Source organism: Lacerta agilis, chromosome 7, assembly GCF_009819535.1.
Source record: "Lacerta agilis isolate rLacAgi1 chromosome 7, rLacAgi1.pri, whole genome shotgun sequence".
In the NCBI taxonomy this organism is placed as follows: domain Eukaryota; kingdom Metazoa; phylum Chordata; class Lepidosauria; order Squamata; family Lacertidae; genus Lacerta; species Lacerta agilis.
The window spans coordinates 56,492,538-56,515,274 of NC_046318.1; the positions used below are offsets into that span (position 1 = coordinate 56,492,538).

The 22,737-nt window shown below is 40.4% G+C and overlaps 1 long non-coding RNA gene across 1 annotated transcript; it reads left to right on the forward strand.

The window, feature by feature from the left end:
* Positions 1-1,713: 1,713 nt before the first annotated feature.
* LOC117049389 lies at positions 1,714-4,735 on the forward strand. The gene is made up of 3 exons (XR_004426985.1): positions 1,714-1,993; positions 2,801-2,917; positions 4,597-4,735. It is a non-coding gene; the product is annotated as an uncharacterized LOC117049389 (long non-coding RNA).
* Positions 4,736-22,737: the final 18,002 nt, after the last annotated feature.

Consider the following 22,737-nt stretch of genomic DNA (forward strand, 5'->3'; position numbering starts at 1 on the left):
AATGCTTAACTAAGGCTATATAAAACGAAAAGTGCCTTTTGAAACAAATATGCCTTAATATGAGTAAAAATTGTCACATCAGTTAAAGTGGTGTGTGGGTGAATATACATGACCAGCAATTTTGAAATAAAACAGTGTTTGGTTTATTGAACAGGAGATTCCACAATCGATGTAAAAACAATCACTGGAAGGGGATAAATTAACATTTTATAATAGAAAGTGTGTGACTTTAGAACAGAACCTGGATGACTTTCCCCCCCTAATTCTATATCACGAACAAAGAATTGCCTTCCCTTTGCTACTCTATCCCTAATGGCAGCCCTGACCTGGAGATGAATCTTGTATATAAACAACAGGAGTAAATACAAATGCATCTCCATACTTGCTGAGCTTTATGCTGCTGTGGAGGATAGATTATTCATCCAGCACTGCATTATATAGAATCCCATTTTCATTTTTATAGGGAATGCATATGTGGAAAAGGGGAAAGGTGGGGGGTAGTGAGGAGGGGGAGAATGTCGGACTGTTTGTCATAGAAGATTCAGCTGCATTCTGCTAAGAGTACCCAACTAATTTCATATGGTTTTATTGAACTGAAAGCTTGTGATTTTTGAAGGGAAGATTTAAAATCTTTACCCCAGAATAAAGCAGTGCAAGAACACAACTCTGCCATGTGTATGCTTGTTTTTCCTGGAGTAGACCCATTTACTTTAGTGGCAGTATCCCAGGGGAATTATTATTATTATTATTATTATTATTATTATTATTATTAAGACTCTGGGCCACCTGCATGCATTGCTTATGTATATTTCTTTTTTTTAAAAAAAAAAAGCCAGTAAAAATATACTTATGGCTTGCCATTTTCATTCATTACCCATAAAAAGGGGGGGGGAGGTTATTTCAATTGGAAACAACAACAAAATGAGAGGCCTCGTGATCACCTAAAACCTAGAAACCCAATGAAAGATTATGTGGGTCTTTCTAACTTGGTGGCACGTGCTGATTTGCTTAAATGGGGTGTGATGCAGCCAATTAATGCTTGTGTTAATTTTACTGCAGAACACCCACACACTCCAATCTCTCTTTCCCATTCTGGCCACATTAGATTTTGCGGAGCCAGTGGTTTTTAAGACTGGCCTTCATGTTTGCATGTAAATAAAGCAAGAACCACAAACAAAGCCAGCAATCTTACATACTTGCCTTCAGTGGTAAAGGATGGAATGCCTGCCTGCTACCAATCAGCAAGTGGTTGCTATGGTTACAAGGTCAGGAAATATGCCTTTTCCCCAGTTGTCCAAGGCTTGCACATGTCACTTCTGAAACTATGAATTTTATATACAGGTCAGGAGATGCATACCAAAGAAATAAATAGTGTATTGGACCATAATGACAGCTAACGTTCAAATGTCCTTGATTTTTTTTATTTTTAATTCTATCCAAACACATTTTGTCATTTTGAATAGGTTGGGGATTTTTTTGTATAAAACTGGAGCAATTTCTTCCTGTAATGAAATTTGGCAACGTAGGTACAAACTATGCCTTGTTGCGAGAAGCTGCACTAATAACTTGCTTCGAAAATAATATTGTACAGTGTGTTTAATTTGCTGTGGTGGGTTGGCTTTTTTAGAAGTTCTTTAAAAATTACAGCACTGCAATATTTTAACGTAAATTTTTGATGCAATTTAAGAACTCCAAACGACGACTACTTTCTAGAAAACAAAATTATGAACTTTGTGCTTATCGATAGATATATAGACAATACTGTGGTGATGCTGTTAATTAAATGCAGGTGGTTTTGTTTGAAAATAAAACTGCTTCCTTGCACAGTATATATTGGGAAGTCCTAATATAACCTCTAAAACGTGAAAATGATAGTCTATGTAAAATGGCTAAGTTGTGAATTCAGCTCTTGATGGTTATATGTCACTGAAGACTTTACTAGGAAAATTAGTCAAAGGCCTCTCCAGGGACTTTGCATTTTGCAACAGATAAGGTAGGTCAAGTAAAGATGGTTATTTCAGGGTCTGTGTTATTTTTGACTTGTATTCTTTAGTAGTAACTTACTGATATTTCTTTTGATATCATCTGCTTAAAGTTGAGATTCATTATATATCAGATATGAAGAGAATCATTATTTACTGTAGAGCTTGTAGTTCTGAAATCTTCTGGCTTAGAACATTGGGAGGAGGATGTGAAATTATATATAGCATATCTGGCAATATTAAGTTATTTTACTTCACCCACACTGTTAACTAAAAAGCTTGCTACAGCCAGATACTTATTTTTATTTTAGTGATGACGTGTGTTGTTGTTTGGTTGTTGTTTTTCCTAGCTGAGGATTGAATGGACAGTGAAATATTGTGTACCATTTAATAGCACAACGTCTGGTACAAGACACTTCAAGCAATTGTAATGTCATTATTTTGTATCTGTGTGGAAGTTCCTTATATGAATCTTTCTAATGAGACGTGAAGAATATCTCCAATCACGAAATAAAAGTTCAGGGTTTCTCTATGCTCCATGTTTCTTATTAGCTTTGCAACTTTGCTATAGTTCTTACAACTCGTCCACTGATGCTAAACAAAAAAACAAAAAAACCCTCACGTATATTGAAATAGGAATATAACACAAAGGAGAAGAGAGATGTTGTTCCCCCTTTCCTTTTGGATTGCATCTTTTGTTCAAATGAATATCCTCACCGCCCCCCTTTCTCTCTCACTCTCATTTGGCCAGAAAAGATTAGTCTGTACCTTGATAACAATCCTTCCTACTTCCCCCCTCTCTTTTTTTCTTTTTGCAGAAAGCGGCATTCAAATGAGAAACTAAGCACAATTCTTTTCAACAGGCAATTTACCCCATGACGAGATATGCTTTCACTTATTTTTCTCTGACATTCTCGCATCTAGCAGCACAGCAGGTATCCAGAGGTTAGGCTTCAAATAAAGGATAACTACTGCCTTATATTAATAGATGCCATTGTATGAATGTCATATTATTGCAGCATTTAGTTCCTTTAATTGTTTTCTTCTAAATTATATATGATAAGGCCCAGACAAGTAAGATATATATATATATTCTCCCTACTCTTTTATCATTATTGTGATTGCTTTGTTTGCACATTTGCCTGGGCTTTTTTAAAATACAGAAATATGTTTTTCTGCATGTAATGCTACCTGGAATTAATAAATTGTCTTGAGAAATGTTTGAACTGCAGGATGCTTCAATTAACTCTTTAACTACTTATGCTTCAGATCATTTCAAATATCTGCACCTGTAATCCCACCCTGAAATTCAAGAAACATCAGAGGGTCGAAAGCAAATATCCTCTCGCTGAAGAGGCTGGGTTGCTTCCCCTTAAACAGCCAGCCGAACAGTATCCTTCATCTCTCATGGTTATTCTATGAGACCCTATCGGGATGTTTTCATGTATATTTTTCTTCCCCCTTTGTGACATTTTTTGTGTAGCCAGATGAGCCCAGGTTACGTGTCTTGTGGCCTGTGTGCAACCTTGTCCATTAGCCAGTCCCCACACCTTTGATGTGAACCATCATCCCTCTGGTTTCTGTGGTTCATTCATTTTTGTGGTTCTGTAACGATCTCTGCCCTAGTCCTGAATCCTGCCTTTATTGTAGACAGAGCTGACAACAGGCAGCCTTGTCTTTCATTTCCTTGATGTACTTTGTACTGCAGTATGGCTTTTGTTAGTATTGATGCAAACATTACCATAAACCACCACCTAGGGACTGAAAACAATTGACTAACTGTTTTCAAATCCAATACACTTAAGTTGATCAGATACAAAGTTTAAGTACAGTTAGCTTGGAAGGGGGGGGGGAAGCACCAATGCTGTGTGGTCTCAGGCTCTGCGTTCTGAAAAATAAAGAGCAGTGGAATCTGGCTGCTTATGTCAAGACAAATGGCAATGAAATCTATTCAAGAGGTGAATATTGAGCCAGGAACATGCACCTTCTCTTGGCTGACAGGACCAGTTTTGCTTCCTTTGGCCTTGTTTAAATGATCTCCTCTTTATCTCGTTTTGAAGGCTCGTTCGAAGCAAGAAAAGAGATGGGATTATAGAGGGGAAAGCAACCATGTTATAAGCCAGTTCAGGTTCTGATGAGATGTGCATTTTAAATTGGCTGATGTTAAAATTCTCTGTTAAATTCTAAACAGCAGGCTAACAATCATGGCACTCATTATAACGGAATATTCCATATCATATGGAAGAATTTCAAAGTTAGCTGTGTTGTAAATGCAAAACTCTGTCTGACCCTTTTTGAGTAAGGAGCAGTAGCAGGGTCATTTGCTTTTTGAGCCTTGTTAGATCCTGGATTCGAGCCTTTGTAAAAGGGGCTATTCAGATTCTGTTTCCGTAGGACGCTTCAAAGATGTCAGTTGCATCTTTGAAGTTTCTTTCTAAATTAAGCAGTGGAGAACTTGAGAAAGTGAAACAAAAAAGAGAGAGAGAGAGAGATTCACAAAATGAATCAGGTTCAAGGTTCTATGCATATTTCAAATCTTATAAACCTGATATGCTTCTTATTAAGCATACAAGAATACTGCTACTAACTTCCCAATTTGTTCCTTTTCTTGCAGGGATAACGTGTTGAAATGAAACCTAATATTTGGAAATGCAAAATAAAAGCTGTAACGAGCTGTATTTGAGCCCATTATGAATGAAGTAATCTAAAAATGAATTATGATGCCTCTGCCTTTACGAAAGTGAACACACCTGCATTTTCTGTTATTTCCATATATATATATATATGGAAATAACAGAAAAATGGATGGAGATTTAGGGCTGCAGTCACTGAAGTCAATAGCATATAAGCAGTCCAGCTGTGCACAGGATTGTAACTGTAGATAGTTGTCTTTTAATGCATCTTGCTCTGCTAAAAGAAGCCCACTAATTTTGAAGTTTGCTTGTTTGTCAGTACCTGCCAAGGGTACAATCCTAACTCAATTAACACCATTGCTAAACATTTCCGCTAACTTCTCTGGCATGAGGCTTATACCATAATTTCATATATTGTGCTAATCATTAATGACTGAAAGTAGTATTTCTTTAGAACAGGACTTGTGCAAGCTCTGCAAAGCAGGCTTGCTTCTTAAAAACTTTAGTAAGTCCATCAATCTCTCAGACCCCTAATAAACATGTGCATTTGGATGTAATGAAACTTTACTTCTGAATGTTTGCATTTTGGGTTGATGAAGTGTTTATCATGCATGCGTGTTTATCAGCTTTACTGTAAAGACTTCTATTTTTGTAAACAAAACACCTGTTTCATATATGAAAATGAAAGCTCCATTAATACTTCTTATTGTTTCAATAATGAATTCTTACTCTTGTGATTATGTAATTCATTACCAGGTTCTGCAAAATAGCAATTGAAAGTCATTCACGAGAATTTTGTTTAACATCTCTATAATTACACTATATATTGGAATTATCACATAACTGTAAAAGTTATCAATAATAATTGACTGTGAATCTTTAAGAGGCAGCATATCCAAGTTCAGTTCATACAATAAAGATGCTGGAGAGCTCTAGTGATTTAAGTCTTGAGTTCAATGTGTCATAGCCTCCCTGACATCACTTTATTTTTTAACCATCATCCAGTGGACCGTATAAGATATATAGGGGTTGGTGGCTTCAGCTGCTGGAATTTATGTGCGAAATCGCTTGCTGAATTGTCCCATAATTGGGTTCTTAAAATAGATTTTCTTGGCTAAGTACAATTGTAGTTGTGTATTGTAACAAAGTTTAAGCTTCTGGGTAACAAAAACCACCAGTAGGTATTGATAGGGAAAGGGATAATGGTCAATTTCTATTAATTATCACATAGCTTTAATGCCATATTATAACAGCCAGGAATAAATGGAAACTTGTGAAATTTCATTAATATCAAAAATAAGCACAACCCAAAAAGTTAACTTGCACATTACAACCACACTTCACAATTATTCACTATTTTAATCCAAGCATAGTATATCGCAGAATATGGGCACTACCTTTTCCAAAAGTGTAGCAATGAGCTGATCTCATCACTAGAGTGAATGATTTGTTACCTATACATAATCATGAGCTAACTTTCACAAAACAGTTCTTCCATGCAGGTTCTAAGGCTATATGCACATACTTGGAAATGCGCTTCACTTGACTTAGTGGGAGTTACTTCAGAGTAAACATCCATACATTTGGGATGTAAATATTTCATTTGTTTACTTTTCACGGTGCTGAACCACAAAACACTGAGGTTCTGATCCCACTAGCAAGCAGTCTGATTAATTAGCAAGCTAGCTAATATTCTTTTAAAATTTCATTTCAATAGGAGTTATGACAAAGCGTTGCAGCATGGAGTGTTCCTGTTCAGTGCTCCAGCCAGCCAGCCATGCCTTTTTCTGTGGTATTTCATTACGTCCCCCCCTCCCATCCAGTTTTTCTCCCCACCCCATCATTCAGCCTTCCAGGCTCACTCAGCATTTAATTAATTTATTTATTGAAATATGTATGCACCTTGCATTTCAAAGAAATCGCAAGGCAACTTACAGAGCAATAAAACAACCAACAACTACAACTATAAAAGCCAAGTCAATTAAACATCAGTCTTCATTGGCCTATTTGGGGGGAAATCCCTCCCCATTAGGGTTTGTTCTCTTCTCTCTCCTCTCTCTCTCTCTCTCTCTCTCTCTCTCCCTCTCTCTCTCTCTCTCTCTCTCTCTCTCTCTCTCTCTCTCTCATCTACCCATCTGTAAACTTTGCGACTCTTGCTAAGCCTGCAGGTAGTGTCCTCTTGTGATGTTGTTTTGGCCATATAAGTAATGCCTCTCATGCCTGAACACTAGAGGCAGAGCTAATGAATAGTTGGGTCCCATCGAAACTAGTGGAACATGCTGACTGCAGATTGCAAGTAGCCTAAACTAGTTTTCCATTGCTTTCAGTGGGCACCGAAGCTGCAGTCTAAATACACTTCATAAACAAGCATGTACTGACCAAGGCATAATATAGGGAAGTTAGTTTTAGATAAAACTTTAAAGATGCCTTTCAGTTGTGCAGGGAAAGAATAAATACAAAAAGAGATGAAGTTAAAAAGAAAACCAGGAAAAAAATAGTATATCCAGATTTGTGCATGCACAAGCTTTTGACTTTCTGAAGTCTGAAATGAGTTATAGACATTTTGAAATGCGAATACTGCCCAAAACAAAAATAAAATGTGTTAAAGGATTTATTTATTTAATTGTTCATAAACTGGATGGCATACAAAGTTCTGTTGTCCTTCGATTAGAACTGAAACACACAATTCCAAGCATTATATAAACTTTTAAAATCCCAGAAATATCACGTAAACTAAAATAGTTTCTTTAAAAATCCTAGCAATACCATATTTGCAGATTAGGTGGTTTCATAAATTTGATCAGAGTATTTAGCTAGTAATAAAGACAGCTTACCGATTTGATATCAGTTAGAGCAAGAAGAAACAACCAAACAACCAAACATTTCTTTGGTTTAGTATGAACTCATTTACATTCAGTAACAATGACACAAGGTGAATCATAAGAGATGTGTATCACTTAGAAATGCTACAGGAGTAGGAGCTGAGAGATGAAAGAAAATGGTGCTTTCAAACTCTGAAGTGGACTTGATCTCTCTGAGGGATAGCCCTCTCAGCCCACTTTATGTCAAGCTGCTATCATGGGTGAAGTTCTGAGACTCTGCAGGCCAACCAATGACAGTCATTGATGTACATAAACAATTGAACCTTCACTTTATTCAGTAGCGTGCTGGACCCAACCGAACAAAAGTGAAGCACTGGAGACCTGCCTAATGCCTGCACAATGGACAAAAGCCCTACACAGCATTAAGCCAGCCACCTAATTCAACGACGACAAAAATACTACACCAAACATTTTCGCTGCTCGCGTGCTTTAAATGTGGAGGTGCAAAAGGCCACAGCCTGACTTGACACACGTCCTGTGGTAATGCCCAATTATCAAATCCTTCTGGAAGGAAATACAAACTAGAATTAACTTAGTCTCAGATAGATTTCTGGAGACAGAATATGCCAATGCTGTAATTGGGTACATATGCACTTAATGGAAAATGTCAGAATGGTAGCCAAACAAAAAATCATCCCGCATGGGAAACTGAAGTCACCAGAACCATGGAAGGTTGGACCCTGGACATTTTACAGTTAGCAGCCTATGAGAAAAATATTGCTTAGCAAACTATATAAAAACTCAAACCTTCAAGTTCCTGGAGGTCAACAAAAAGCCATGCAAACTGGGAGGCACAGAGTAGACACAAAAGCCTTGCCAATCCATCATTTTCTTCACCGGTAACATGACTCAAGGCTGCTACTTATACATTCTGATCTTTACTTAATTGATTGATTAGCACACATCCAACCATTAGGTAAAGGGACCCCTGACCATTAGGTCCAGTCGCAGACAACTCTGGGGTTGCAGCACTCATCTCGCTTTACTGGCCGAGGGAGCCGGCGTAGAACTTCTGGGTCATGTGGCCAGCATGACAAAGCCACTTCTGGTGAACCAGAGCAGTGCACAGAAATGCCATTTACCTGCCCATCAGAGTGGTACCTATTTATCTACTTGCACTTTGACATGCTTTCAAACTGCTAGGTTGGCAGGAGCTGGGACCAAGCAATGGGAGCTCACCCCGCCGTGGGGATTTGAACCTCCAACCTTCTGATCAGCAAGCCCTGGTTTAACCCACAGCGCTACCCGCGGCCCACATCCAACCATTATTTGAGTGTAAATAAACTTTTAAAAATGAAGTTAAGGAGACAGTGGAGTGGGAGGGATTGACAGAGAATGGAGAAACTGGAATGTGTTATGGTTCAAATGTGACAACACCAATAAGCTATCAATAATTAAAAAAGAGACATATGGGCATATTAAGTATCAAAATTGGAAGTAAGGAAAACTAGACGAGATCCCTACAGATTGTTGGAACCACAGCTATATGCAGGAACATATGGGAATGTTACCAGTAAGTATCAAAATGGGATGTAAAGAAAACTAGAGGAGATCCCCACAGGTGGTTGGAACCACAGCTATATACAGGAAAATCCTTTTAACCAATTGTGTTTCCCCCGAAATTCCACTGAGGACCAAGGTTGTTCATACATGTCAAAAGAGAACAGCATGTCAGTGCAAGCAGTGCCATCAGATGGCTTTGGGAGTTAGGCTTGTACAAATGGCTTGCCACTTGCTTCCTTTCAGTCAGGTGCCCAATTTCTATCCCAACCTTATCCTTTAAAACAGGAATGCGGAACTTATGTCCCTCCATGTGGTGTTCAAGAACAGCTCCCATCACCCCAGACCACTGGTTATACGGAGGGCTGTTGGGAGGGCGGGAGGGCTACAGATTCTCCATCCTTGCTTTAAACAAGTCCCTTGACATTTAAAGAGCCACAGTGCCAACCGGATGTACACCCTTTGGTGCATTCCCCTGTACACTTGAATGCACATCCACATGAAAGACAGCACTTCGATATACTTTTGCCCAGGAAATTCTATGCAGGTGGAACACTGCTTCTATGACCGGATCTCCTTAGTTTTTTAGAGCAAGGAAGCATGACTAGCACACACAAAGTAAAAAAAAAATTCCTCTTCTTTCTCATCTGTCTTCTTTTTGGTGGTTTTGTTGAGAGAGGGAAAACAGGAGCCAAATAAACAAACCATGAGCTGGGAAAGAGTTGGTGGGGGTTGTTTGTTTGTTCGTTTTGTATTTGACTCAGAAATTTGACCAGAATGCAGCTTAGTTCCTGTCCCTAGTTTGAAAAAAAAAATGTGAAATGTCCTGTGCACTTTTTTTTTTTGCACAAAATAGGACAGATATTCACGCTCCTGGATTTGATCATTATGAACGATTGTCCTCTGGCAAGCATTTCTCTCTAGAGATGGTCACATTTGAGGGTAACTTGTCTACTCCGGGGGTCTTGTCTGTCTCTAGCTCACAGGTGAGAGGCACAGCATGAAATATACTGAGCAAACTGCAGAAGTGGGGAAGCCTGGAAACCACACATAGATAACTTGCTTTTTAGTTTTAATTTGTATGCAAACTAAAACTAAACAGCAAGTTATGTTTATGAGGTCCTAGGTGGGGGGGGGCTGCTCTTTCAGCCTTCATAGTCTGTTCTAATCTCATAGAGATTATTTCTTAGAGAGCAATTTCTCCTTCTGAATTAGGATAACTTTTTGATCACACAACTCATCCTACTAGGTTTGGTAAGTACTGTGGCTACTGACCAATTAACTCTCCAATTATGGATTCCATGATGTTTATCAACACTATTTGGGGAATGGCCACATAATTATTATTTTATATACATATAAGCTTTAATGCTCTGGTCCATGGGGGCCACAAAGAGTCGGACATGACTAAACGACTAAACAACAACAACAACAACAACAACAAAGCTTTAATGCTCTGGTCCATGGGGGCCACGAAGAGTTGGACACGACTAAATGACTAAGCAACAACAACAACAACAACAAAGCTTTAATGCACTAGTCACAAATGGGGAGATGGCAAACACACCTCCTGAGTCTTTTCCTGTCACCCCATGATCTCCTCCCCATGCCTCATCCTGGGTAAAGAAATAGAGCCAGTGTTGTAGACATGAGGTGTTTACAACAACACTAAGACAACAGGAGTGAAAAGAATTATGCTGCATTCTTCTGTGAGTTTGAGGACCATTTTATGCCCTCTAAATAGCTTTGTGACAAAAATCAATTATGTATGATAGCACAATGCAGTATTTATAATAACAGGGTTTTGCATGCAGTGGCTTGGATGTGCATAAAAAGAAATTGCAAAAAAGCATTAGTTTTATCAGAATAGGCAAACAAAGTATGTGTCACACTAAAAACAAAGTATGCGAGCACACCCAATTTTGCTAGATGTATGAAACGTTAAGCACAAACTATATGTCGAATACTTTAAACACCAGCTCAGCCAAACATTTGAGCAGTCCCAGGGAGTTTCTGTTTCAGACCATGCATGTTCATAATTGTGTACACAGACAAGAGAGGTTGTTAAATCAGGGTTATTACCATGAGGTTGAAACCTCTCATCCGAACTCATCAACAGCAACACATACCAAAGTCTTATTCCCTCAGAGCAATTGCATCTAGTAGCAGGTAATTCATGCAGATTGGCATTATTATCCAACTCCATGTGCACATTTCCTTCCACTGCGCTCACAAGGAAAGCTCAACACCCTCATGCTTTTTGTTAATGCTGGGAAGCACCCACTGCCTATACTGCCCTGATAGGCTAATGCTCCCCTTCCATGGTCATGTGGTTAATATTAGCGAGAAAGAGGCTCTACACACATCCACTTTTTTCCTCACTAATGCCAAATGTGACCCCGATGCAGTTTTCTTGTTTGGTAGTGGCCACACAAATCATTATGCCTCCCCCCCCCGCCCCCAAAACTGTATATTCCAGTGCTGCATTTCATGCTTATTTACTAATTGTTCTGCAACAGTATCATTTGAGATCTCCTGATTTGTTGCAACTGATCTCAGTCAATTAGTTCTCATATGATCTCTTTTGCCATTTTCACAGAGTGCTTCTATTATATTACCTATCAAACTGCTCACCTAGCCAACAGCCTATGGGAAGAAAGACAGATGGAATTAATTTTCTTCCTCTCTTCTTTCTGATTTCTTTTTAAGTAATCCATTTACACCTTTCTTACCTAATGGGGCTACGGTTTCTCCATAGGGGTTTAAATATTTAAAGAAACAGTTTATTGTTGCTCTTTATAATTCCTGTAATTTGCTCTCCTCATTCTTTCCTGCACTGCATTTTTGCATATTTAAACATAATGTATTTGTGCTCTTTTCTGTTTACTTAATTTTGTCAGAATGTCCAGTTTTTTAAACAAAGCTAATTTACTTGTATCTCACTGAATTTGCTACTTAACTACATTGCCAGCTTTGGCTTATGGTGTACATTGACCATCCAATTGAGGTTTTATTGCAGTGCTGTTGCTGTTTTAAACACCACCATGGTGCCTTCCAAGGGAGTGACCTTCCTAACTATCTTTTTAGTTTCCTTTGAAGTTTTCTGGTCATATCTGAATTTTTCCTTTTGAAGTTAGACAAAGTTAGATTTTTTTTGGGGGGAGGGCAGTTTTGTGTGTGCCTATATGTTGAATCTAATAGGATTAAAGTTACTACTGCTAAGCAGTTCAGTGACACTTAACCCTTGCAATATATCTCGAACCTCACTGGTCCGTTCCTCCTGTTGGTTCCATAACAAACTGCTCCAAGGCACAATCACTTATTGTACCCAGAAATTTTATCTGTCTGTCACAACCTCAGATGACATGTATGCAATCCTTCTGAAAGCTACCCATTATCATCACATTCTCTGGTTCATCCATTTCAAAGTTACACTCCTCGTCTTCATCAGTTCAATGAATTGCAATGACTTCAAATCCCCAGCCAAAGTAAATTTGTGTTCTCTTTCTCAGCTCTCTCTCTCTGCACATGTCATCAGATGAAAAAAGGTAAATTTTTCACTCCCCCACCAACTGACCTTTCCCGACATGACACCCCCACCCCTATTATTATTGTTGTTGTTGTTCAGTCGTTCAGTCGTGTCCGACTCTTCGTGACCCCATGGACCAGAGCACGCCAGGCATGCCTATTATTATTATTTTCAACCAAAGAGCATTTCCTATCAGAAGGGCGAGAGCCACCAAACCAATGGGACCCAGCACACACACAGCACCATCCTAATAAAACCCCTTACTCCCAACTTTATTTTATTCTTTGGTAGATTTACAGTAATAAATAAGTTTTAGAAAGGGACAAGATTAGACATGGACACACAAGGCATTTTTTTAAATAAAAAAAATCAAGGCTCCCTGTGCTCTGCTCTGCTCCCACTTTCTTTCTGCCCAGGCAGCCCTGCCTTCTGCCTGCCCCTCAGAGCCAGTACGTCACACAGGGCTGGGCATCAGTGACTGCAGCCTCTCCACCTCGTTGCCCGCTTTGCTACAAGATGCCCAAGAGAGGAAGCCGGCAGTGGTGGCCACGGAGAGGCCATGGAGAGGCAATGGGATGCTCTCTCACAGCCGCCATCTCCACTGCTTGGGACAAGGACCGGCTCTCCCTCCTCCCTGAGCATGATGGGAGTTGGATGTCTGTTGGACATTCAGATGACCACAGGTTTCGCCATCCCTGTTAGAGACTTCTAGTTCACTTGATTGATATTTCCACTAGATTTATATATAGCTTTTTTTTGCATATAGCAGCATACATATTCCAGCTTGACTTACCTTGTTTATTTCCATAGGCTTAACACTCAGAGATGGGACCCATGATGGGACCCATCACTTGGGTACTCCTTGGCTTCCAGCAGATGTGAGTCCATGTTAAATACATGGGGTACCAGATATGGTCTACACATAATTTAAGCATCCTATTTAATTGAATGAGGCTGTTCTATGAGTAAGTGACATGTGGATTGGGCCACATGCTTTAAAACATCCATTTGACTTTGGTCAAATTGTGATATTATAGGTTGTATCCAATGCTGTGCTCATGGAGATCCACACATGCAATGGGACTCAAGCTTCCCCCCAATGTTCCTGATGAATGGGGTGACTGCAAGGGAGAGGAAAGGAAGGGGAAGTTCTGTTTGGCAAGCAAAACAGCAGCGTTTACCACAACCCTGTGAGTTTTGAGGGTTCTGTCCTAACATCTAGAACTATAAACATTTGCCAGTATTGCTTCAATAGAATATGCAATCACAGCTAAATAAAACTTTTTCTTCTAGTGACTGATTTCACTTAAGAGATAGGAGTAAAATATACTCTCTGAAAACAAATGAGAACTCCATCAGAAACAATCCAGCATGTTTTTCGGTAAAAATGAATAACTATGAAAGTGATATATCGGTATGGATATTGTAGTATTGCCACATCCCTGGACTGATGAATGGTGGCATTAAAATGTTTGTCAAAGGAGGAAATGTAGAGTGCAAGAAAATATCTACACAGAATATGAGCGAAGCTATTTTATGGTTGCTTCATTTGGCTTTTTAATGGACTTTTTGATTAGTGGGCGGGTGGGTGAATTTTGAAACTTTTTTCAGAAGTCCTCGTGAATTTGTGACTAGTAGAGAAAAAGCACGGCAGTCAAATGATCCAGTTTATCAGCAGCAATGCTGACAGGGTAGATAAAATTGTTGCTCTTCTCTTTGGTTTATTAGGACCTCATAAAGTGTTGTCATTGTGTTCTGTTGTGCCAGAAGTGGTTTGGTCATGCTGGCTACAGGACCTGGAAAGTTGTCTGTGGACAAACGCTGGCTCCCTTGACTTGAAAGTGGTGATGAGTGCCACAACCAATAATCAAATTCGACTGGACCTAACCATCCAGGGGTCCTTTAACTTTACCTTTACTTTACCTATCTACCTACATGCATGTTATACATAGCATTTTGCACATATCATCTCAGTAATCAACCTGGGTCAGTATTATTATTCCCATATCACAGGTGGCAAGAACAGAATGGAGCTTTCTACAAAGCCAGCTAGTGAGTTTGTGCAGTTGCATGATTTGACTTGGGGATTTCTGGTTCACAACTTAGATTCTTGCGTAACACAAGAACTCCCAACACTATACCTGGACACAGAAGAATTAAAGGCTCTGTAGAATTTAATACCTTAAAACTGCAAGCGAACAATGACAATTCCAATACTGCAGCTGGGGTAAAAATTTAATGGATTCTCACACCCATGGCCTTCAGTACTGAAACAACAGATTTGAAATGTTCCAGCTGAGAAATGCCTGGCGAGGGGGAATTGACCTTTCATGTTGCTCAGGTCCAGCACTTGCTTTGCTTTTCATGGCTTTCCTCTTCATTTTCCGTGTGATCTTATCATCTGTAAAGTTATCATGAAGACATTTGCTGCTGTTTTTATGGTCTGGACGCATAGCCAGCTGTTTTCAATGTATATTCGTTTCCATGTGCTACTTCAGTCCATTGTTCCTTTTCTCACCATAAAGCCCCACCCTCTTAACATGCACCAGTTGGAGCACATATGCTACAATCCTAAACCCGCTTCGTTGGCAGTTCCAGGGAAACCAGGAGGGCTGACTCCTGAGCAGATAATAGAATCCCGGTGGAATGAGATTTTGTTTTCAGATTGCATTTTTCTAGCACCCCCTCAAGGCCAGATTCACCATATGGAGATGCTGCACCTTTTTATAAAAAAAACAACAACTTTGCTTTCTTCCACAAATCTACCTTCTGGGTTAAATAACTGATGATGTCCTCTCAGAGATCTTTCACCTTCACAGAGTGGGGTTGGGTTTTAGCCTTGTAAAAATTTGCTTACTTAAATCAATACATTATTGTCTAACTTGTCAAGGGGATGAGTGAATAAGGATGGAGAGTTGGTCTGTTTACACTCAAGAGACTAAAGCTGCACTTAAACCTCTCTTGTACTGTGTGTGCCAACAGTTAACATTGTTAACATGGGTGAAGAATGCCAAAGCTCCTGGGCAGACAATATATCTGGTTTAGTGGTGGACTAAGCCTGAAGAGACCCAGGCTCAGATCCCCACTCATGCCCAAAGCTTGCTACCTGTAGGTGACTTTAGGCCAGTCACTTTCTTTCAAACTAACTTACCCTGCAGGGTTGTTGTGCAGATAAAAATTGTGTCATAAGGAGAGAACCATGTATGCTGCCTTGAGTTCCCTGGAGAAAAGGCAAGGGATCAATGTACAGTAATGAATGAAACAAAACAGATCAAGAGATAGAGATGGAAAAACCTGAGACAGCTACCTATCCAACCTATCCAAAGGTTATGGCTGTTTCTTTGTTTTTGTTTGCTTCAAAGGAGAGTAACAGCTCAAGGAATAAATGTCATCTCCATGATTTCCACGTGATGGCAGCACATGAACCCAATTTCATTGTGACAGGTTGTGGGGTCATCACGTAGCTCAGTCAGTAGAGCATGAGACTCTTAATCTTAGACTCATGGATTCAAGCCTCACGACTGGGCAAAAGAGTCCTGCATTGCATGGGTTGGACTAGATGACTCTCTTGGTACCTTCCAACTCTACAGTTCTATTAGCACACCTTCCATGGGCTATCTTGGAAGAGGGTTTAGAAATGTCCGCTAGTTCAGAATATTGTGGGCAGACTGCTGACCTGGGCCAGTTCTTGGATGGAATCTGATGCAGCGCTAAGGAGACCATTCCACGAGCACAAGCATTTCATGGAGCAATCTTTCCTCTCTGCTCCATCCTTTAAAGATTTAAATGCAAGCTGACTCAATTCACGCCCTTCCTGTTGTATAAGCTGTTGCACAGGGTTGTCTGACAGAGTCACCTGCTAGTTCTTCTTCTGCTTCCTCTTGTAGGAAATTGGTCATGCTTGCCGTAGTCCACCTTAAGAAGAATATGCCATAGTGCCACAGAACTGCCATCTTCCTCCTTGAGTCCAGCTTCTGCCAGATCTACTGGACAAGTAGATTGTCATAAGCAGAGAGCCATCATAAGCAGAAACTGGGAGAGGAGGAGGAGGAGGAGGAGGAGGAGGAAGAGGAAAAACAACAACAGGTATGGTACCTGAGAGCAGCAAATAGGAAAAGTAGAGCTGAAAAGTGCTTCTGCCCTTCGGTGGTTGGTGCTTCTCAAAACGGCCCCAGAGCTTCAAGCATCTTGAGAATTGGCGGTCACTGCTGTGTGCATATATATGCAATTTGTTGTAGGTTGGAAGGGAAGTGTTCAAAAGACTTGGCACAGTATTATGTTGCTTATTGCCAGCTAAGACAAGAAACAGCATGCTATGGTGCTGTTTTAAGCTTCTGCCCTTGTAGCCCTAATGAATGCTGGCTGTGAGCAAAATAAAGATCAAGTTGGGCTTTTTAAAAACACCCCCCCCCCAAAAAAAAACCAAGCACCATACTGGCTTTCAGTTCATGTTGGCCTAAACCGGTGGCACCTGCTATGGCCTGGAGTACAGCAAATGTAAATTGCATTTGCGATGGAGTTTGGATTAATGAACCTTTTTGAAGTCCTGCAAATTTTATATTACAGAACCACCACTGTGTGTGTGATCACATGTAGAATTGAAGACAGTAATGCAGGCCACGTCCATGAATAAATGCTCTGAAATTTGCCATCTTGCAGAGGTGGATTAAGCATTTGATATTTCAGGATATATCTTTTGAAATCAGGTTTTCCTGCTGAGCGCTGCAGCCTAGGAAGGAGGGACTAGATGGGCCAAAGGTTCTCTGCATCTTTTAAATTACAACACATCTGTAGGCTGCCATGGTAATAGATAAATAAAAAGTGTGCTTTGTTTATTCAGACCTCCCATGCTCAGAACCCTTTTATACTCAACATGGTTTGTGACAATTTCTATTTAGTGTCTATCTTTTATATTTTATGTTCTTTATTTTGGTCAGTCCTATATTTTGGAAAATATCACCACCCAAATGCATATACAATGAGGATCTTAAAAAAAAAAATCAAAATCACAACAGTTCAAAGATCAGATCAAGAGGGATAAAAATGCATAAGGAACTGTTCATCCTCTGGACAGGTGAGGAATTAGGAAGAGAAAAAGCTCAAGGTTTACTGAGGTAGCATTGGGATAAGGGCACCTTTTAGGCACCTGCCAATACATTAAGGATGGAGAGCTTGGGGGCTTGACTTTGAGGCCTGGCATGCACATTCAGGAGAATAGGCCTGAGTGCCTGTGTTGAGGACCATATTCAAGGCTTCCCTCACAAGAAAGGAGTATTTCCTTCCCAATTCTGAGCTGGGGGAATGCAGTGCAAGGCTTCAGCAAATGCCCATGGTATCAGGATAGGTTTCCCCTCTTAGCATCTGAGGAAGTCCTCACCTGCCCATTCAATTTGAAATTGTTTGATTGGATCAGTGTGGTTCGTTGGAAAGTAGATCCCCTAGTCTGCATATATATATATATATATATATATATATATATATATATATATATATATATCCCATACTCCATGTCTCGAGTCTTCTTTCAGGGTGCATGGGGAAATGAATGGTTGACAAAATTTAATGGGTAGCATCCAAAGCAGCAGTGGTGGAGCTCTGTTGGTGCAGAGATACTTCCACATGCTCTCTTCTCTACATGCCCTTCCAAAATCTTTTCTCGGGGGTCCCCCACTGCTCTGGAGCTGATTTTAGGGGCTCACATTAGAGGAGGGGAATGTTCCATTTTGCTAGATTCCAAGGTTTGTTCTACGTTCTGAAGGAGACAAGCCACAAGGCCATATTCAGACAATTGCTATGGCACCAAGCTATTGCTTAATTCACAGCAGAAGCAGCAGGACCAGAGGAGGAGCAAATCAGATGCAATCTGCCCTGGTTTGCCTGAGCATTACATGTGGACTGGAGCAATGTCTTCCTGGATTTCTTAATTCACAGAATTTATCTCCCACTTGGATTACTGCAATGCACTCTATGTGGGGCTACCTTTGAAGGTGACCTGGAAACTACAACTAATCCAGAATGTGGCAGCCAGACTGGTGACTAGGAGTGGCCGCCAAGACCATATTACACCAGTCCTTAAAGACCTACATTGGCTCCCAGTAAGTTTCTGAACACAATTCAAAGTGTTGGTGGTGAGCTTTAAAGCCCTAAATGGCCCCGGTCCAGTATACCTGAAGGAGCATCTCCACCTGCATCATTCAGCCCAGACACTGGGGTCCAGTGCCAAGGGCCTTCAGGCAGTTCCCTCACTGCGAGAAGTGAGATTACAGGGAACCAGGCAGATGGACTTCTTGGTGGTGGCGCCTGCCCTGTGGAACGCCCTCCCATCAGACATCAAGGAAATAAACAACTATCTGACTGTTAGAAGACATCTGAAGGCAGCCCTGTTTGGGGAAGATTTTAATGTTTGAAGTTTTATTCTGTTTTTAGTCCTCTGTTGGGAGCCACCCAGAGTGGCTGGGGAAACCCAGCCAGATGGGCGGGGTATAAATAATAAAATGATTATTATTATTCTTCAAAGCTGTTGCTGAGATCGCACTGCTATGCTTCTTTTTTTCACATTAATCTCAATTCCATATTGTCTAAAAATTGCAAATTGAATTCCAGTCACCTGAGCATGGCAAAAAAACTCCACCATATTTGTCTCCCAATCATTTTGCTTCACATAAATTTAAAAATTGTTTACAAGTGCAATTAATGGCTAAGATGTCTTTAGTTTTATGATTTCCAAATCACCCTTAATTGAACTGTTTGCCTGAGGGCAGTTTCCAGCTGTTGTGAAATACAGACTCTGTTTTGCAAAGAGATAGGTTCCATTGATATGTGTGAGATTTTTTTTTTTTAATGTGGCATGCTATTTATATTGTAAAATTGCCAGTTGGAATATATATGGTTGTTATTTTTCCTTATGGCTCGAGCTAAACAGCAGTTTGATTATTACACAGGTAAAATATTCAATGTTATGTTATAGCTACTGCAAGCATTGATTAAAGTCTCTAGTGTTCATGAAGGCTGACAGGGATTCAAAGGAGGAAATGTAAAACTTGAAGGTACAGCAGTATAGTGACATTTCACTCTATAAAGCTGCCAATATTTTAATCCTGCACGTAAATCATTTCCATCAGTTCAATTCCATATCTTAATTTGTGTAGCAAACAAAGTATCGGATTGCATTATCTTTAATAATTAGGAATGTGGTGCCGGGTCCTCTGCATTTTGTACCTCTTCTCAAGAAAAAGGGATGAACTTCAGTTTGGGAAGCAGAGGATTTAGCACATGGGAACAAATCTCAAGTCATTTTCGTTCTTTGATCAGCCTACATTTCATTATTTGCTCTATAAACCCTTTCGTTTCCTTCCTTTAAGTGATGCCTTCGTCAATGATGATGCTGTATCCGTTTAGAGTGATGATTGATATGGTAATAGATACAGTGTGATTGAAAGCAACCTTTGTCAGGAGGGAGGCCAAATACTCAAACAGTATATTGGTCTGACTTTCCTCATTATTGGAGGCCTTTCATAGCCATATTGACTTGCTGTCCAAATGTTGTTACTTACCCGAAGCTTTCATTGTTTAAATGGTATAGACATTGGTATTGAACATGGCTTTTCCCAATATTTGTCCTAAAAATACACACACGGCTCAATTATCCTCTGAAAACGTTATAGTTTGTAAGTATTAAAATGGCATTTGGGACTTGGAAATAAAATTTGGATTCAGAGAAAAAGAGCCTTTTATTGCCAATGTTGTTGCTTCCTTTCCCCCTCAGTAAACAGACACACACACACACACACACACACACACCTTAATCATTGTATTCCTTGAGTAAATAGGAAGTGAAAGGTTTGCCCATTTTTGTCAACAGAGGATCACAGCATTTCCGCTTTCGTTGATAAGCTCTGTAGCACAGCAGGTGTTGGGAAGAGATCTCTGTATCATGTGGCTAGAATTTATCTGCTGTTAGTTAGCTTGGTTGTTAGTTAGCTGGTTTCTTCAAAGTGGCCAGTGGTGTGCTTCAGAGGCTTAAAGGTGCTGCTCCTAAGGTTATCTCAAGGCCAAGGCCACCACTTGGCTTTACAGGTCTTCCCATGGTTCCTTGCTGCTGTAAGCTCCCACTTTTACATCAGGAAATCTCGAATTAGAACTGCCGTTCCTGGTATAACATTGCCTGGTCTATATGGGCAGAATCAGGTCGTAGAATAAGCTGAACCACTTCAGACTATAGATGTGAAACACTACCTTCGAATGCACTTCCATATAATACAACCCCCTACCCCGCAAACAGGAATCTCCCCGATCAAGGATTAGAGGTGCAGGGTCCTTTTAAAGCAGGCACAACCACACGCCTCCTAAGATCATTCACCTTTTTAAAAATATGCAAAAAATATATACTTATGCAATAATAAAAGATAAGGGTGCATTGCATTTATTAAATGCATATCTCCATGTGTTGCCTTTCAGCTAGATATATTATTTTCTGTGCAGGTAAAGGGGCTAATGATTTGGAGTGTACCAATATCCTCTTTCAAAGCCACTTGAGTTGTGCCATTCCATTGCACAGAATAGAACTTGGACACCATTCTTTGTGCCTTGTGTTTTCAGTTTCCCTAACTTACTAAATGTGTGGTCTTTTCAAATGCTGGGGGAAGAGGGGACTATTTTGGAACTCACTTAGAAAGATATATTTTAAACATTTAACTGTGTATATTTCCACACTTTACTTTGCTGCATTTTTTGCATGTCGAGGTTACCGACCAGCTCCCCCCCAGTAACTGAGACATCACACAGTAATTTTTGTTTAAGGTTTTTGGCATAATTTTGGCCACAACTTTATTTAAATACAGCCAATGTGAGTGGTTGCTTAGGCATTGGTTACCGACTACTGTCCCCCCAGCCATGGGACAGCTGACATTCGCTTTGAGGGCGAAGTCAGAAAGGGTAAACACCTAAGGGAGAAAACGGAGCCGGGCCACGGACCCACGGTTCTCCCCCAAATGCTCCCAAGGACTCTGCGTGGCCCTAGCCCCCCACCACTTGAGGTGGGGGTGGACAAAAGCAAGAAGAGCCCCTGGATTCCTTTAACAGAATACCCTTTTTGCAGGAGTAGGCCCAGCCAATTCCATACCCCTGCCCAGCGCATTCAGGGGTAGGCCCAGCCTATCCATACCCCTGAAGCAGCATTACTAGGGGCAGGCCCAGCCTATCCTGACCCCTAGTGCAAGCAATTTTAACCAATGCCTAACCGCCAACCTTACAAGTTGTGATGATTTGCTACGCAGTAGGCAAAACCAGTGACAAAAGCCAATCAGTCACGAGGAAAATTCCTACCAGGCTCCCGCTCCAAAGCGGACAACCCCATGACAGGCATAGCAAGGTCAAGCAGCAAGACACCATCCCGTAAATTTAGGGAGGGAGGGCGGGAGGTCTGTTGCACGCAGCAAAAGTGAAACTACAGTTTCACAAACACAGGTTTTATGGGCAGCAACTGTCAAACATTCAAATGGCAACTTACCAAACTCCCCAACAACTCGCCCCAACCAATCGCTAGCTGTGGCCAAACCAAAAACTGCCCAGCAACTGGGAGCTGTTCCTTTAACCCTCCTGCAACCCGTGCTCTCTTTTAAGGGAGAACACGCTTTGTGATTTTAAATCTCTGCTGAGGTTCTCCCACCAAATAGTACTTGCCCCAAACTTTGTTCTTGGCATCCAGGAATTCTCCTTTTATACCTATTTTTCCTCAAACCCCCTGCCTTAGATAGGTGTCCCATGTGTTCTGCCACTAGGCTAATTCATCATTTGTTTTCATATCAAGTAAGCATTCCTGCTTGGGGCAGAGGATAACAGGATACTACAATGTTTGCCTTCCCAAAACACTGCATTAAAAAAAAATTGCAAAAAGTGTGAAACAACATTTCTCAATTACTATTCTCTGCAAGACTTGTTAAGGGAAATCTAAGACTGAATGTCCTCACACAGCGAATTGAGATTTCTACGGCTGGGTGATTTTTATTTCACTTAATGTCTAACCTTTCATTACATTTGTCCCAGCTATGGATCCTGTTCTAGAGAGGCTTGTGCTGTAAGGCCAATTTTGATATAATTTACATGGATAAGTGGCAGAACATGATTCTTGCGTCTAATGTGACATTAAGGCTTGCGTAAACTATAACTCTTCCCCAAGTCTTGGAGTACCTCCCTAATGAGCTGCTGAGCTG